Source organism: Marmota flaviventris, chromosome 5 (genome assembly GCF_047511675.1).
Source record: "Marmota flaviventris isolate mMarFla1 chromosome 5, mMarFla1.hap1, whole genome shotgun sequence".
Taxonomy (NCBI): domain Eukaryota; kingdom Metazoa; phylum Chordata; class Mammalia; order Rodentia; family Sciuridae; genus Marmota; species Marmota flaviventris.
The window spans coordinates 51,830,441-51,850,297 of NC_092502.1; the positions used below are offsets into that span (position 1 = coordinate 51,830,441).

The window sequence follows — 19,857 nt, forward strand, 5'->3', positions numbered from 1 at the left end:
ATACCCTGTTCATGGATAGGCAGAACTAACATCATCAAAATGGCGATATTACCAAAAGTTCTCTTTAGGTTTAATGCAATGCCAATCAAAATCCCAACGGCATTTCTTGTAGAAATAGAGAAAGCAATCATGAAATTCATATGGAAAAATAAAAGACCCAGAATAGCAAAAACAATGCTAAGCAGGAAGTGTGAATCAGGCGGTATAGCGATACCAGACTTCAAACTATACTACAGAGCAATAGTAACAAAAAAAGCATGGTACTGGTACCAAAACAGGCGGGTGGACCAATGGTACAGAATAGAGGACACAGAAACCAATCCACAAAACTACAACTATCTTATATTTGATAAATGGGCTAAAAGCATGCAATGGAGGAAGGATAGCATCTTCAACAAATGGTGCTGGGAAAACTGGAAATCCATATGCAACAAAATGAAACTGAATCCCTTTCTCTCGCCATGCACAAAAGTGAATTCAAAATGGATCAAGGAGCTTGATATCAAATCAGAGACACGCCGTCTGATAGAAGAAAAAGTTGGCTACAATCTACATTCAGTGGGGTCGGGCTCCAAATTCCTCAATAGGACACCCATAGCACAAGAGTTAATAACTAGAATCAACAAATGGGACTTACTCAAAGTAAAAAGTTTTTTCTCAGCAAAAGAAACAATAAGAGAGGTAAATAGGGAGCCTACACCCTGGGAACAAATCTTTACTCCTCACACTTCAGATAGAGTCCTAATATCCAGAGTATACAAAGAACTCAAAAAATTAGACAATAAGAAAACAAACAACCCAATCAACAAATGGGCCAAGGACCTGAACAGACACTTCTCAGAGGAGGACATACAGTCAATCAACAAGTACATGAAAAAATGCTCACCATCTCTAGCTGTCAGCGAAATGCAAATCAAAACCACCCTAAGATACCATCTCACTCCAGTAAGATTGGCAGCCATTATGAAGTCAAACAACAACAAGTGCTGGTGAGGATGTGGGGAAAAGGGTACACTTGTACATTGCTGGTGGGACTGCAAATTGGTGCAGCCAATTTGGAAAGCAGTATGGAGATTTCTTGGAAAGCTGGGAATGGAGCCACCATTTGACCCAGCTATTCCCCTTTTCGGTCTATTCCCTAAAGACCTAAAAAGAGCATGCTACAGGGACACTGCTACATCGATGTTCATAGCAGCACAATTCACAATAGCAAGACTGTGGAACCAACCTAGATGCCCTTCAATAGATGAATGGATAAAAAAAATGTGGCATTTATACACAATGGAGTATTACTCTGCATTAAAAAATGACAAAATCATAGAATTTGCAGGGAAATGGATGGCATTAGAGCAGATTATGCTAAGTGAAGCTAGCCGATCCCTAAAAAACAAATGCCAAATGTCTTCTTTGATATAAGGAGAGTAACTAAGAACAGAGTAGGGACGAAGAGCAGGAGAAGAAGATTAACATTAAACAGGGATGAGAGGTGGGAGGGAAAGGGAGAGAGAAGGGAAATTGCATGGAAATGGAAGGAGACCCTCAGGGTTATACAAAAGTACATACAAGAGGAAGTGAGGGGAAAGGGAAAAATAATACAAGGGGGAGAAATGAATGACAGTAGAGGGGGTAGAGAGAGAAGAGGGGAGGGGAGGGGAGGGGAGGGGAGGGGGGATAGTAGAGGATAGGAAAGGCAGAAGAACACAACAGACACTAGTATGGCAATATGTAAATCAATGGATGTGTAACTGATGTAATTCTGCAATCTGTATATGGGGTAAAAATGGGAGTTCATAACCCACTTGAATCAAAGTGTGAAATATGATATATCAAGAAATTTGTAATGTTTTGAACAACCAACAATAAAAAATTAAAAAAAAATTGTGTGGTATGCAGAAATGGAGATGGTAAGTTTGGATATGTCTTCAAATATGTTCTGTAGAGGTAGTTGAAGAGAGGGTTCTCCTAGTGAACTAGGCACTGAGGATGTTTTGTTTATCCAGGGGGCAGTCCTACATTAATTCACCTATAATGAAAATGTTGCAGGCTTGTTAAAAAAACAGTACAAAACAAATACACTGAAGAGAAGGAGAATGGCATTGACAAAGTCCAGAGTAATCTCCAGTAAAGGTTCTTGGAAGGAAGAAGAGGATGGGCTCCAAAAGCACTGTCAAAAGATTAACCTCTTGTATGTGTAGGGGATTTCTATCCTGGTTATTACATGATATAAAAAATGACTTTCGACACAGAGCACGGAGCGGCCGAGTTCCGGCTCCCGGAACCGTCCCGGAACCACCCTAGCCCAGGGCTGCGGAGCCTGCAGAGGCTGCTTCTTGGACCCTGTGCCTATCAGAGCATACACCAAGCACTAAGCAGCCGAATTCCGGCTCCCGGAACTGAGCCCGCGGGACTGCTTCTTGGAGCTTACACTTATAGGAGCTTACACAGAGCACGGAGCGGCCGAGTTCCGGCTCCCGGAACTTCCCTGGCCCGGGGCTAGGAGCCCGTGGAAATTGCTTCTCGGTCCGGGTCCTGCTGAGGGCCGGTCAGGACTCACCCGTTGCTTTGGTTGCCTGGCAAGGGGAACGAAATGCTGCCATTCACATAGGATACCAACATGGCAGAGATCTGATGTCAGCAGAAAGCGGCGGAGGAGAGAACTTCATCAATACCAGCGGTGACATAAGCAGTTGGTCTCCTGGTTGGGGTGGTGAGGCACAGTCACCCGAGTCTCCTCAATTTGTCATCGAGCCAGAGGGGAGGAGCCGGGCCGCCGCCAGCACCCAGAGCAGGCCCAGCGACTCGCCAGCGTGGTGACCGCGTGACCCCAATTGGAGAGGGGGCGGAGCGGAGCCGCCACCCGCACCCGCAAGGTGGGCAGACCCGGGACCCAGTGGTACATGGGCGTGGTAGGAGGGGCAGGGCAGAGCCGCCGTTCGCGCAGGCAAGGTAAACAGACCTGTGACAGCCTGGCGGGTCAGGCCCAGTGGCTTGCCAGTGTGGTACACACATCACCCCAACTGGAGTAGGGGCAGAGCAGATCCTTCTGCCACGCCCGGATCAGGCCCTGCCGGTGTGGTGGTCACGTGACCCCAATTGGAGTGGGGGCGGAGCGGAACCGCCACCCATGTCCGCAGGGCGAGCAGACCAGTGATCAACCTGCAGATCAGGCCCAGGGGTCCGCAGGCATGGTAGGAGGGGCAGGGCAGATCCGCCGCCCGCGCCTCCAAGGTAGGTAGACCTACAACCGACCGGCGGATCAGGCCCAGGAGCCTGCCGGCGTGGTACAAACACCACCCTAATTGGAGTAGTGGCAGAGCAGAGTCGCCGCCCGTGCCAGGAACAGGCCCAGCGTCCTGCAGGCGGGGTAGTCACGACACCCCAATTGGAGTAGGGGCAGAGCAGAGCCTCCACCCGTGCCCGAAAGGTGGGCAGATCTGCGACCGACCAGCGGGACAGGCCCAGTGGCCTGCCGGTACGACAGACACGTCACCCCATTTGGAGTAGGGGCAGAGTAGAGCCGCCTCCCGCGCCTGAAGGGTAGGCAAACCTGCAACCGACCGGCGGATCAGGCCCGGTGGCCTGCCGGTGTGGTACACTCGTCACCCCAATCGGAGCAGGGGCAGAACAGAGCCGCCACCAGCTCCCAGAACAGGCCCAGTGACCTGACGGCGTGGTAGCCACGAAACCCCAATTGGAATAAGGAGAGAGCAGAGCCGCCGCCCGCACCTGCAGGAAAGATACGCAAGCAGTATGAAAAGACAAGGAAAGAAAGGATCACAAGCAATGCAGGTCAACACAACTTTAGAAGAGGTAACAGCTGCAGCAGATGGAATGTCAGATAAAGAATTCAGGATATACATGCTTCAAATGATCTGGAGTATCAAGGAAGACATTAAACAGCAAAATCAGACAATGAAAGATCACTTCGACAACGAATTACGCAAACAAATCCAGGAAGCAAAGGATCAACTATACAGGGAGATAGAGGTTATAAAAAACAAACAAACAGAAATCCTAGAAATGCAGGAAGCAGTAAACCAACTTAAAAACTCAATGGAGAATACTACCAGCAGAGTAGAACACTTAGAAGATAGAACATCAGACAATGAAGACAAAGTATTTCAACTTGAAAAGAACATAGACAGCTCAGCAAGACTGTTAAGGAACCATGAGCAGAACATCCAAGAAATATGGGATAACATTAAGAGACCAAACTTAAGAGTCATTGGGATACAGGAAGGTACAGAGCTCCAAACCAAAGGAATGAGAAGTCTATTCAATGAAATAATACAAGAAAACTTCCCAGACTTGAAGAATGAGACAGAATCCCAAATCCTAGAAGCCTACAGGACGCCGAATGTGCAAAATCATAAGAGATCCACACCTAGACACATTATAATGAAGATGCCCAACATACAGAATAAGGAGAGAATTTTAAAAGCTACAAGAGAAAGGAAGCAGATTACATTTAGGGGTAAGCCAATCAGGATAACAGCTGATCTCTCAACACAGACTCTGAAAGCTAGAGAATCCTGGAATAACATATTTCAAACACTGAAAGAAAATGGGTTCCAACCAAGAATTGTGTTTCCAGCGAAATTAAGCTTCAGGATGGTAGATGAAATTAAAACCTTCCACGATAAACAAAAGTTTAAAGAATTCGCAGCTAGAAAACCATCTCTTCAAAACATCCTCGCCAAAGCATTACAGGAAGAGGAAATGGAAAATAACAATGAAAACCAACAGTGGGAGGTAGGACAATAAAGGGGGGGGGGAATAATCAAAGAGGAAAACAAACCATGTTTAGTAGCAGAAATAAACAAATATGGCTGGAAGAACAACCCATATCTCAATAATAACCCTAAATGTTAATGGCTTAAACTCACCAATTAAGAGACACAGGCTAGTAGAATGGATCACAAAACAAGACCCAACAATATGCTGCCTACAGGAGACGCATTTGATAGGAAAAGACATACATAGGCTGAAGGTGAAAGGTTGGGAAAAATCATATCACTCATATGGACTTCGGAAACAAGCAGGAGTGTCCATACTCATATCAAATAAAATAGATTTCAAGCCAAAGTTAATCAAAAGAGATAAAGAGGGACACTACATACTGCTTAAGGGAACCATACAACAACAAGACATAACAATCATAAATATTTATGCCCCAAACAATGGTGCAGCTATGTTCGTCAAACAAACTCTTCTCAAGTTCAAGAGTCTAATAGAACACCACACCATAATCATGGGAGACTTCAACACACCTCTCTCGCCACTGGACAGATCTTCCAAACAAAAGTTGAATAAGGAAACTATAGAACTCAACAACACTATTAATAACCTAGACCTAATTGACATATATAGAGTATACCACCCAACATCAAGCAGTTACACTTTTTTTCTCAGCAGCACATGGATCCTTCTCAAAAATAGATCATATATTATGTCACAGGGAAACTCTTAGACAATATAAAGGAGTAGAGATAATACCATGCATCTTATCTGATCATAATGGAATGAAACTGAAAATCAACGATAAAAGAAGGAAGGAAAAAGCATACATCACTTGGAGAATGAACAATAGGTTACTGAATGATCAATGGGTTATAGAAGACATCAAGGAGGAAATTAAAAAATTCTTAGAGATTAATGAAAACACAGACACAACATATCGGAATCTATGGGACACATTGAAAGCAGTTCTAAGAGGAAAATTCATTGCTTGGAGTTCATTCCTTAAAAAAAGAAAAAACCAACAAATAAATGACCTCATACTTCATCTCAAAATCCTTGAAAAAGAAGAGCAAAACAACAGCAAAAGAAGTAGAAGGCAAGAAATAATTAAAATCAGAGCTGAAATTAATGAAATTGAAACAAAAGAAACAATTGAAAAAATTGACAAAAATAAAAGTTGGTTCTTTGAAAAAATAAACAAAATCGACAGACCCTTAGCCATGCTAGCGAAGAGAAGAAGAGAGAGAACTCAAATTACTAGCATACGGGATGAAAAAGGCAATATCACAACAGACACTTCAGAAATACAGAAGATAATCAAAAACTATTTTGAATCCTTATACTCCAACAAATTAGAAGATAGTGAAGGCATAGATAAATTTCTTAAGTCATATGATCTGCCCAGATTGAGTCAGGAGGATATAGAAAACCTAAACAGACCAATATCAATTGAGGAAATAGAAGAAACCATAAAAAGACTACCAACTAAGAAAAGCCCAGGTCCAGATGGGTATACAGCAGAATTTTACAAAACCTTTAAAGAAGAACTAATACCAATACTTTTCAAGCTACTTCAGGAAATAGAAAAGGAGGGAGAACTTCCAAATTCATTCTATGAGGCCAACATCACCCTGATACCTAAACCAGACAAAGACACTTCAAAGAAAGAAAACTACAGACCAATATCTCTAATGAACCTAGATGCAAAAATCCTCAATAAAATTCTGGCGAATCAGATACAAAAACATATCAAAAAAATTGTACACCATGATCAAGTAGGATTCATCCCTGGGATGCAAGGCTGGTTCAATATACGGAAATCAATAAATGTTATTCACCACATCAATAGACTTAAAAATAAGAACCATATTGCTGAGAGCCACGGCTGAGTCTGTATGGCCCCTGGCATTTTGCCAACAGTATTGATTGACAGGCGCCTCTGCCTATCCGCCTCTGCCGCAACTTTTGAGTTCTCGCACTATTTTGGAGTTCTCGTGGGGATTTCCGGGGATTCCCCGAGAGTTCCCATTGGTTGGGGAAGTGCAGGAGGAGGGATTTCCGGGAGAGATAGTTCCGGCTGGGGGTTCCTGGACAAGCCTCGTGGCGCGTTCAGGAGGATTCCCGGGAGCTGTGTGAAGTGTTCTCCTGCAGTTTAAAAATAAAGTTTGTTCCTGCTTCAGTGGCTCGTGATTTGTGCCCAGCCAGACTGCGGCATTTGGTGGCCCGTGCGGGGAACGTCTGAAGCTTCGGGGTAAGTGAAATTACTTGCCCTTAAGGGAAGGCGAGAGAATGGGTGACCATTTTAAAAAACAATGTGTTCTTGTTTTGATTTGTTTTGTGTTTGTTTCAAGCTGCCTATCCCTAGAATTTTATCAGGCAGATTGGGAAAAATGGTTGGCTCAAGGTTTGAAGTTGTTCACCCCTGAGTAAGAGATATAAATAGACCACAAATGCACATATCAAGAAAATAGGAAAATTGATACAACAATTTTTTGTTCCGTTTTTGTTTCATTCTGTTTCGGTTTTGTTTTGTGTTATCTTATTGGGTTGCGTTATCTTTATAACAGATTAGAAATTAGTAAAAAACAAACTGAAAGAGTGTTAAGTAAATTCTTAGAGGTTCAGACCATGGAGAAAGACATTTTAGATCAAGCAAAAGAGAAGGTCTCTCAAGCTAGTCAGACAGAGGAAGAAAATTTAAAGGAAGAAAGCTTAGAGGAGAAACAGCTATTAGGGAAAAAGCTACAACAGGAGGCTGCTACTAACACCGTTCTATCATCAGAGGGCGTAATTCAACCAACAGCTCCCCCTATGGAGATAGCTGAGTGGCCCTCAAACCCCGTAGTTGATAGATGGGATCCTGAGACAGGACCTCAAAGATTAGCATGCCCTGTACTTGAGCAGGCAGGAGGGCAGCGAATTCACCGTGCTTTAGATTTCAAAACAGTGAAGCAGTTAAAGGAGGCTGTAACAACCTATGGTCCTCAAGCACCGTTCACTGTAAGCATGGTCGAATCCATTACCAACTTGGACATGACGCCAGCAGATTGGGCTAGTATGTGTAAATCTGTGCTAAATGGAGGACAATATTTGTTATGGAAGGTTGCCAATGAAGAATTTTGCAGGGAGACAGCTAGACGAAATGCAGCAGCCGGTTACCCTCAAAGAAATCTAGATATGTTGTTAGGAAAAGGACCTTATGAGGGTCAACGGCAACAAATTGAATATGATCCTGGCGTATACGCACAAATTGCTGTAGATGCGGTTAGGGCATGGAAAACTTTACAGGGGCATGGAGGTTTACAAGGTCAATTATCTAAGGTAATACAAGGAACTAATGAACCTTACGCTGAATTTGTAGATAGGCTTATTCAAGCAGCTTCTAGAATTTTTGGGGATACAGAACAGGCAATGCCATTTATAAAACAACTGGCTTATGACCAAGCAAATCGTTGTTGCAGAGAGGTCATTAGACCATGGAGACATGAAGATTTAAACACATATATTAAATTATGTAGAGACATTAATGAACAAGGGCAAGTCTTAGCAGCAGTACAACAGGCTTTAGATGCCAGGCCCAAAACATGCTGTAATTGTGATCAAACAGGACATTTTAAAAGGAGTTGCCCCATAGGAGGAGGGTTTAACAAAGCTAGATATCAAACGAATAGAATACCGGGTATTTGCCCACGATGCCGTAGAGGGAAACATTGGGCTAATGAATGCCGTTCTCAAACCACCATAGAGGGTATTCCGTTATCAAAAAACAGACAAGGACCAAGTGTTTACCCACGATATCGTGGAGAAAGGCATCGAGCTCCATTGCCAAAAAACGGACAGGGGGGCCCAATGCTCCGGGGCCCACGACCACAAATGTACGGGGCACTGGAGGAACCCAGAAACACCATGGAGGAACCCAGCAATACCATCAGGGTAGTGCCCAGGACACATTATCCATCAGATCTCTCATCAGACGAACCAGAGGGAGCGCAGGGTTGGACATCTGCGCCTCCGCCAGAGCAGTACTAACTCCAGAGATGGGAGTTCAAATCATTCCCACAGGAGTAAAAGGACCTCTTCCCCAAGGAACAGTAGGCTTATTGTTAGGACGCAGTTCTTCTACGCTAAAAGGACTTATGATAAGTCCCGGGGTAATTGATCCCGATTATGAAGGTGAAATAAAAATTATAGCTAGTTCTCCAAAGGGTATATCAGTAATTTCACCAGGAGATAGAATAGCACAGTTATTAATAATACCCAGCCTACATGATAAATTTTCCAGTAGTACTATAGAAAGAGGTTCCAGGGGATTAGGCTCCACAGGTGTAGATTGGGCTATGCTGTCTTTAAATTTAGATTCTCGCCCCATGCTAAAACTAAATATTCAAGGACATGTATTTAATGGACTACTGGATACAGGTGCAGACCTTAGCATCATATCTCGTCAAGAATGGCCACAACATTGGCCGCTACAACAAGCCACTCAAACGCTTCGAGGCCTAGGAGTGGCAACTAATCCTTATAGAAGTGCAATGGTATTAGATTGGAAGGATCCTGAAGGATGCGAAGGAACTATACAGCCATATGTATTGGATCATCTTCCTATAAATTTATGGGGACGAGATGTCCTAGATCAATTAGGTTTGACATTAACAAATAACATCAATCCAAATGCACCCACTATTAGGGCTAGACAAGGTTTCAGGAAAGAAAAAAGATTAGGAGAACAAGGCATAGCAGCACCCATTCAAATAGATCAGGGAATAAATAGACATGGACTGGGTTTTCAGAAGGGGTCACTGAGGCAATAAAAATTACTTGGAAATCAGATAGACCAGTATGGGTTCCTCAGTGGCCCCTGACTAAAGAAAAGATACAAGCAGCCCATGACCTGGTCAAGCAACAATTAGCGGAGGGACATATACAACCTTCCGTATCTCCTTACAATACTCCCATTTTTGTCATTAAAAAGAAATCTGGTAAATGGAGATTATTGCAAGATTTAAGAGCCATTAATAATGAGATGGTTATTATGGGACCTGCTCAATCGGGGATTCCTCTATTGTCTGCTTTGCCAAAAACCTGGTACGTTTTAGCTATAGATATTAAAGATTGTTTTTTTTCAATTCCAATTCATCCTGAGGATAGTCCACATTTTGCATTTACTATCCCTGCACTGAATCATGAAGGTCCTGATCAGAGATATGAATGGAAAGTACTCCCTCAAGGGATGGCTAACAGCCCAACTATGTGTCAAATTTATGTTAACAAAGCAATCCAGCCACTTAGAAATCAAAATCCTAAACTACAAATATTTCACTATATGGATGATGTATTGTTAGCACACAAAGATAAAAACACATTGCTAGAATGTTATGCCACACTTACAAATTTATTAAAAAATTATAATCTAGAGATAGCAATAGATAAAGTACAATTAAATTTTCCAATTAATTATTTAGGAGTTCTATTATCCTCAACCATGGTCCGTCCACCAAAAATTCAAATACGAGTAGATCAACTCAAATCACTTAACGACTTTCAAAAGTTATTAGGAGACATAAATTGGATAAGGCCTTATCTAGGCATACCAACAGGAGAGTTGGTACCTTTATTTGATATCCTAAAAGGTCCATCAGATCCAAATTCACCCCGCATGTTAACGCCTGAAGCAAGAAAGGCATTAAAAATTATTGAAACATATATGGAAAATATGCATTTGGATAGAATTGATATAACTTTGCCTTTATTATTTATTGTAATACCAACAAAAAATATTCCTACAGGAGTATTTTGGCAAGAAGGTCCATTATTGTGGATACATTTATCTTATTCTCCTAACACTATTCTTACTAGGTATCCTGAGGCTGTAGGACAATTAATACTCAAAGGAATAAAAGCAGCAAAGGGAGTGTTTGGAATTTCTCCCAATAAAATTATTATTCCATATACTATGGATCAAATTGATGAGTTAGCTAATGAGTTAAATACTTGGGCAATAATCATGTGTAAATCTAATGTTTCATTTGATAATCACTTACCATCTAATCCTTTGTTGTCTTTTTGGTCTTCGCATCCTGTAGTTTTTCCAAAAATGACAAGAAAAACCCCTATCATGAATGCTCCAAATGTATTCACTGATGGTTCAAATAATGGTACAGCAGCAGTAGTTACCCCTGATCAAACTTTTACATTTTTAGTACCCAAACAATCAGCTCAAAAGGTAGAGCTTAATGCAGTTTTACAAGCTTTTGTGATGTTTAAAGATTCTGTATTTAATTTATTCTCTGATAGTCAGTATGTAGTTAATGCTATAGTATCCCTTGAAGATGCTGGCAGGATTTCCCCTTCCTCTACTGTTTTCTCTTTGTTTTCTGCTATACAAAGTCTAATCTGGGACAGAAAAGATCCATTCTTTATAGGACATATCAGAGCACATACAGGATTGCCTGGAGCCCTTAGTTTGGGCAACGATTTAGCAGATAAAACTACACATGACATACATATTTTCTCTACACTAGAAGAAGCTACACATTTTCATAAAAGGTTCCATGTCAATGCTAATACTTTACAAAAGCGTTTTAAAATAACTAAGGAACAAGCTAGACAAATAATAAAACAATGTCAAAATTGTGTGACCTTTTTACCACAAGTTAATCTTGGAGTCAATCCTAGAGGACTGATACCTAACCATATTTGGCAGATGGACGTCACACACTTGCCACAATTTGGAAAATTAAAATATTTGCATGTTACAGTTGATACTTCTTCCGGATTTTTGATGGGCTCCCTTCATTCCGGAGAAAAAACTAAAGATGTTATAGCTCATTGCTTACAAAATTTTGCCACTGTGTGCGTTCCAAAACAGTTAAAAACAGATAATGGTCCTGGTTTTACTTCTACCTCTTTTAAACAATTTTGCTCATCATTTGGCGTTACTCATATAACAGGAATTCCATACAATCCACAGGGACAAGGCATAGTTGAAAGAGCTCATCAAACTATTAAAATGTACTTACTAAAGCAAAAAGGGGGAATTGGAAAGGGGTATATGTCACCCAAAGATAAACTTAAAATAACCCTTTTTACTCTAAACTTTTTAAATTTGGATTCCTCAGGGCTTAGTGCTGCGGAAAGGCATATGTGTCCAAAAAATGTACATAAGCCTAAGGTACTTTGGAAGGATATTCTAACAGGACAATGGAAAGGTCCTGACCCAGTGATTGTCTGGAGTCGGGGTTCTGTTTGTGTTTTTCCACAGGGAGAACAGCAGCCGATTTGGATTCCAGAGAGATTAACTAAAACAATTTCTACAGGCCAAAAGGAAGATGATTTGACTCAAATCCATAACAGCTGATATCCAGAACTCCAGTTTGGCTATTCTTACATCTGCGACAGTGATTAACCAGGATGCTTTTTTCAATATTTATTTTATTATTTGCCTTTTCCCACATCATAAAGTTCTATTTTATTTTTGAGCTCATACAGACCTAGGTTAATGTTTTTCTGATCAGTTTTATTTTTTGACTGTGGAGTTTTTAAGCATTGCAATGGAGATTTCACCTAGGTAAAGCTTCAAGGCCTTTACTATTGTCTTAAGTGTTGTATGTTATGTGTGCACACTTCTGTTTTGTGTTGTATGTCTGTATGTGCGTATGTCCATATATCATATATGAGGAGCGCTCATGAATAAATGGATCCGAATTTTTTTATTCACGTGATTTTAATGGTTTAATTTAGATTGGGTAAACAGCTGTTGAAAATTGTTTTAATATGTGAACAAATAGGAGGTTAACAGATCTGTTTGTTTACTTTCACCTTTCCTTCTCATTATATTTAATAATTCTGTTCAGGATAATGTAAATTGTTCAAAAAATTGTTTTCTTAGTGCCTGTTGGAATGTTACATAATTTTTTTCTTAGCATCATTGCCAGAACTCCTATCTTCATCCCAGTGCCGGTGAAGACAAAGATAAAACCAAACTACAGCTTCTTCGATAGTTATCACAACAAACTGTAAAAACTGATGCATCAATGAATAATAACTCCACAAGTAATGCTCAATTAAGGAGTCGATTTACTTTGGGAGGAAATGGACATATTGACAGATTCCTCTGCTTTGAATTGCTTGCAGACCTTGCCTGGACTATGTATCACTTGTATGCATTGTGAACTATCTGTTGGTACAGCGAATTGTGGTAGTGCTGGAGTATTTTTGTTGATGGTGTCACCGGTGGTACAATTTTTCAAAAGAGCCCTCAATTGGCTTAGTGTCATGGCATTTTGCATCCTCCTCCCTTCTGCTAGTGATGGTCTAAAATTTGGGGGCCAATGGCTTATACTGGACCGGTAGTCAGTGACGGGTATGATCCAATTGCAGTGGTATCAACCTAAGACAGGAGGCTGACGCCTAAAGGTCAGTTTTCCGATGACGGGTAAGAACCATATGTTGAATTGGACAACCTACCAGGCACGGTCCTTAAGCCACATTAACCTCACTCCCCCACTGGCACCAAGGCCAAATTTGGGGGCCAACAGAGGTGAGGCAAAGAACCTCACCCCCCCACTGGTGCATAGACCTATCCACAAGTATGGCTGTATACTGGACCGGTAGTCAGTGACGGGTATGATCCAATTGCAGTGGTACCAACCTAAGACAGGAGGCTGACGCCTAGAGGTCAGTTCAACCGATGACGGGTAAGGACCATATGTTGAATTGGACTGCCTAACAGGCACGGTCCCTAAGCCACATTGCTTGTTGTTTAATTAAACAAAAAGGGGGAGATGCTGAGAGCCACGGCTGAGTCTGTATGGCCCCTGGCATTTTGCCAACAGTATTGATTGACAGGCGCCTCTGCCTGTCCGCCTCTGCCGCAACTTTTGAGTTCTCGCACTATTTTGGAGTTCTCGTGGGGATTTCCGGGGATTCCCCGAGAGTTCCCATTGGTTGGGGAAGTGCAGGAGGAGGGATTTCCGGGAGAGATAGTTCCGGCTGGGGGTTCCTGGACAAGCCTCGTGGCGCGTTCGGGAGGATTCCCGGGAGCTGTGTGAAGTGTTCTCCTGCAGTTTAAAAATAAAGTTTGTTCCTGCTTCAGTGGCTCGTGATTTGTGCCCAGCCAGACTGCGGCACCATATGATCATCTCGATAGATGCGGAAAAAGCATTTGACAAAGTACAGCATCCCTTTATGTTCAAAGCTCTATAAAAACTAGGAATAACAGGAACATACCTCAATATTGTAAAAGCAATCTATGCTAAGCCTCAGGCTAGCATCATTCTGAATGGAGAAAAACTGAAGGCATTCCCTCTAAAATCTGGAACAAGACAGGGATGCCCTCTCTCTCCACTTCTGTTCAACATAGTTCTCGAAACATTGGCCAGAGCAATTAGACAGACGAAAGAAATTAAAGGCATAAAAATAGGAAAAGAAGAACTTAAATTATCACTATTTGCAGATGATATGATTCTATACCTAGCAGACCCAAAAGGCTCTACAAAGAAACTATTAGAGCTAATAAATGAATTCAGCAAAGTGGCAGGATATAAAATCAACACGCATAAATCAAAGGCATTCCTGTATATCAGCGACAAATCCTCTGAAATGGAAATGAGGACAACCACTCCATTCAAAATATCTTCAAAAAAAATAAAATTCTTGGGAATCAACCTAACAAAAGAGGTGAAAGACTTATACAATGAAAACTACAGAACCCTAAAGAGAGAAATAGAAGAAGATCTTAGAAGATGGAAAAATATACCCTGTTCATGGATAGGCAGAACTAACATCATCAAAATGGCGATATTACCAAAAGTTCTCTATAGGTTTAATGCGATGCCAATCAAAATCCCAATGGCATTTCTTGTAGAAATAGAGAAAGCAATCATGAAATTCATATGGAAAAATAAAAGACCCAGAATAGCAAAAACAATGCTAAGCAGGAAGTGTGAATCAGGCGGTATAGCGATACCAGACTTCAAACTATACTACAGAGCAATAGTAACAAAAACAGCATGGTACTGGTACCAAAACAGACGGGTGGACCAATGGTACAGAATAGAGGACACAGAAACCAATCCACAAAACTACAACTTTCTTATATTTGATAAAGGGGCTAAAAGCATGCAATGGAGGAAGGATAGCATCTTCAACAAATGGTGCTGGGAAAACTGGAAATCCATATGCAACAAAATGAAACTGAATCCCTTTCTCTCGCCATGCACAAAAGTGAATTCAAAATGGATCAAGGAGCTTGATATCAAATCAGAGACAAGCCGTCTGATAGAAGAAAAAGTTGGCTACGATCTACAGTCAGTGGGGTCGGGCTCCAAATTCCTCAATAGGACACCCATAGCACAAAAGCTAATAACTAGAATCAACAAATGGGACTTAATCAAACTAAAAAGTTTTTTCTCAGCAAAAGAAACAATAAGAGAGGTAAATAGGGAGCCTACACCCTGGGAACAAATCTTTACTCCTCACACTTCAGATAGAGTCCTAATATCCAGAGTATACAAAGAACTCAAAAAATTAGACAATAAGAGAACAAACAACCCAATCAACAAATGGGCCAAGGACCTGAACAGACACTTCTCAGAGGAGGACATACAGTCAATCAACAAGTACATGAAAAAATGCTCAACATCTCTAGCTGTCAGAGAAATGCAAATCAAAACCACCCTAAGATACCATCTCACTCCAGTAAGATTGGCAGCCATTATGAAGTCAAACAACAACAAGTGCTGGCGAGGATGTGGGGAAAAGGGTACACTTGTACATTGCTGGTGGGACTGCAGATCCGTGCAGCCAATTTGGAAAGCAGTATGGAGATTTCTTGGAAAGTTGGGAATGGAGCCACCATTTGACCCAGCTATTCCCCTTCTTGGTCTACTCCCTAAAGACCTAAAAAGGGCATGCTACAGGGACACTGCTACATCGATGTTCATAGCAGCACAGTTCACAATAGCAAGACTGTGGAACCAACCTAGATGCCCTTCAATAGACGAATGGATAAAAAAAATGTGGCATTTATACACAATGGAGTATTACTCTGCATTAAAAAATGACAAAATCATAGAATTTACAGGGAAATGGATGGCATTAGAGCAGATTATGCTAAGTGAAGCTAGCCAATCCCTAAAAAACAAATGCCAAATGTCTTCTTTGATATAAGGAGAGTAACTAAGAACAGAGTAGGGACGAAGAGCAGGAGAAGAAGATTAACATTTAACAGGGATGAGAGGTGGGAGGGAAAGGGAGAGAGAAGGGAAATTGCATGGTAATGGAAGGAGACCCTCAGGGTTATACAGTGGAGGAGGTAGAGAGAGAGGAGGGGAGGGGAGGGGAGAGGTGGGGAGGGGGGAGGGGGGAGGACGGGAAAGGCAGCGGAGCACAACAGACACTAGTATGGCAATTTGTAAATCAATGGATGTGTAACTGATGTGATTCTGCAATCTGGGTATGGGGTGAAGGTGGGAGTTCATAACCCACTTGAATCAAAGTGTGGAATATGATATGTCAAGAAATTTGTAATGTTTTGAACAACCCACAGTAAAAAATTAAAAAAAAAAAAAAGACTTTCATTTTCTTTGGTGAGTTAATCTGTTTGTGGTAATATTTATTTAAATGTACCCTTGTTAAGAAATGTATGCTTGTTAAGAAACCATAATGAAGTATTTATGGGTGAAATAAAGTGATATCTAGGACTTACTTTACATTATTACAAAAAAAGTTGAAGGAGTGAGGATTAGGTGAAATAACAAAAGCCTAACATTGATAATTGGTAAAGTTGCTAATGGGTACATATGGGTTCAGTAAACCTTTTTTTTAATCACTAGTATTGTGTATATTTTTAAACTGTTAAAAAGGTTAAATGCCTACTAAAAATCTCCTCCACCAAAAAAAAGAAAAAGATATCTATCTGAGCATTTATTGAAAGTACAGTGAGACAGATGCTTTAGTAACAGAAACTACAGAGTATAGTAAAACTTGGACTAAGACTGCCCCTTGAACTCATTAACATTTCATAGTAACATTTCATAGCTGGGTAGAGGGCTAGAGACAGGGCTAGAGAGAAAACCAGAAGCAATTTTTCTCACAAAAACCAAAAGGAGGAGAATGTTCAAACAAGTAGAAAGTAGTCAACAATATCAAATACTGCTGAGATTTCAAGTGAATTGAACTCTAAAGAATTTCCATTAGATTTTAGAACTTTTTGAAGTCATTGGTGACCTAAGTGACAACTTGTGGTTATCTCTCACTGAAGAAGTCATTGAAGGTTTCATAGGAAAGACTATACTGGAACTGAATTTTACGTAGTTCTAAAATGGAAAAGATGTTGGCAATTCCAAGAGAACTTATATAAGAGTGTCATTCTTAAACACAATAATAACATGCCATTGTACTGCTATTATAAAATGTGATTCTTTATGACTAGAATATTTCCATGTCTTGAATTGTCATTTTATATTTTGTTCTTAACAGTTCAGCATTGTGCTTTAATGGGATGATCTAAAGTATGTATCTGTGTGTGCATGAATGTGCTAACAAATTTTGCCTTTTTGTTCATGGAATTTCTTTTCAAATTATGCTTGTAAAAATAAAAGCAAGGGTTGCTTTATAAATAAGTCAAATAAAATCACTTACAAACATTTGCTTTTGTTAATTCAGTTATCAAATAAATTCCTATAATGCTTTCTTTTGTATGTGTTGCTTTTTAAAATTTATTTTTATTGGTGCATTAGAATTATACATAATAGGCCGGACATGGTGGCATATGCCTTTAATTTCAGGGATTCATAAGACTGATGTGGGAAGATCACAAGTTCAAAGTTAGCCTCCACAACTTAGTGAGACTCTCTCAAAATTTAAAAAGGGGGTGCAGGGCTGAGGATGGAGTTTAGTGATTATGTATCCATGGGTTCAATCCTCAGCACCCCCCAAAAAAACAAAACAAAACAGAACAAAACAAACACAATATATATATATATATATATATATATATATATATATATATATATATATATATATATATATATATAAATTTGATCCATTCATTCTACTCTGCTGATCTCCCTTCAATGATGATGATGATGATGATGATGATGATTGGTGTGTTAAAAGGTTATATTTAAGCACAGCTCATTGTGGTGCATTCATACTTGTACAAAGCATAATTTAGTAGATTTCATTCCATAGTAGTTCCTCAAGCTCTCCTCTCTTCCCTCCCTCTTGATTCCTTTCTCTACTCTATTAGGTTCCCTTCTATTTTCCTAAGATCCCCCTTTTTCATTTAATTCCCCCCCACACCAGCTTCCACATATGAGAGAAAACATTCAACTCTTGACTTTCTGAGTCTGACTTAGCATAATGTTCTCCAGTTTTGTTTTAAACACAAGAATGCAAAGGTGATGAATATGACAGTCTCTGATCTCAGAGAACCCAAGTTTTATTTTATTATCTTCTAAGCCCAAGAATATATAAGTGTAATACTAAAATAGCACCTTCTGGGAATGCTGTGAGTTTAAAAAAAAATCATAACTTGTTTCCCTTAAGCCCTCGGACTCATTTGGAGACTATTGATTTATTCCTTCATGGTTATGGAAGAAATTTGATTTAATCAGATTATGAATATTAAGCAAAATTTTATTCAAAGTAGTTAACTTAGTTGATTAATATTAAACCCAAAATGAAGTATATTTGTTCTGGAGTTAAGCATCTTTTTAAATTTTGCTTTATTCCTCATAGGTTGTAAAAATGAGAAAAGGAGAAGAAAATCTGAGTTTTGATTATATGAAAATTTGTAAGGCGTGTTGGCTGACTGAAATCAAAAGGTTTGTTATTTGAAGTGGTGATCCTGTGCCTAATAAAATGTCAAAAATTGTTTTTATTTAATATTTATAAAATTTGATAGTAGGATCTAGAGAAATAATTAAAAATCTTATCAATCATTGTTTTATATTTAGAGATGATCTGAAAAAAATGTGCTGTGTCAGCATGTCCATTTATAGTTTCGACCATATTTGCTTAAAAATACTAGATGAATTCCTCTGAATTTTCTTTTTTTTAAACTCTCCTTTTAGTCTTTTCAGAATAAAATTCCCTTAGGGACTTTTATGTATTTTATATGTTATTAGAAGTTATTTTTAGATGTTGAAAACAATTTTAAGATCTAGTAATATCTTTATCACTTTTTTTCTGGAATATTGTTAAGTAATTTGAAATCTTTAATCCCTTGTGGATGTGTTTATCAGTTTTTTGTGTACCATATAATTTTTTGAAAGAAGAGAATATTTTTATTTTCAGTATCAATGGGGTTGATGGAATAGTATTTTATGGTTCTCATGGTTTAAGGATATATATTTAGAAAGCTCAAATCTGTTTTGTTTCTGATTAGTTTTCTGTTCTTTCATAAATGTTCCAGAAGATAGCCCTGCTTGCTGATATAATCAGATATTTGACATGTTTGTTGTTCTTTAATTATAAAGAACAAATCTTCATTTAACAAAACCATACCTAGTCTTTAATTGTAGCTTATGAAGCTTATATTACAGGAAATAAAACATGCTATTTATTAATTAATAAGTATTACTGAACTTAACCATTAAAGGAGTAGGGAAACAAGTTATCAATCATTAAAATAGCAACAGGACAATAATTATTTTGAGTTTCAAAATTTGGATTTGATGATGAAATTGGGGTGTATGTTGAGGTTTGGGAAAAGGGGCAGTAGAAGATGAAATATTTGTCAATTAAAAACTTACTGTGCTTTAAAAAATGAAAATACTTTTCATTATGCCACAACTCTAAAATTAATTGTTTCCCTCATTATATGCTATATTTTTGCAGGGTTACTGAAGATATGCTGTTAAAAATACCAAAGATGGGCACACAATAGTTGCTTGAAAAAATTCATGTTGTGAAGGTTAGGATTTATGTGGGTATGTTGTTATGTCTCCTGTCAGCCCACATTTTGTGTATGAGTGGTATTACTTATTTGAATATTCCTAAGAGTTGCTCAAGGCTAATTTTTATGAGTTTGTTTGTGAAGAACATAGCACATTAATAAATTGTAATATGTCTAAGCTTGCATTTCTCATGTTTTTTAATGAATTTGTTAAA

At 39.5% G+C, this 19,857-nt stretch overlaps 1 pseudogene; it reads left to right on the forward strand.

Annotated features, from left to right (window-relative positions):
• LOC114082941 (serum response factor-binding protein 1-like) overlaps positions 1-19,857 on the forward strand; it is a 50,226-nt pseudogene that overhangs the window by 11,600 nt on the left and 18,769 nt on the right.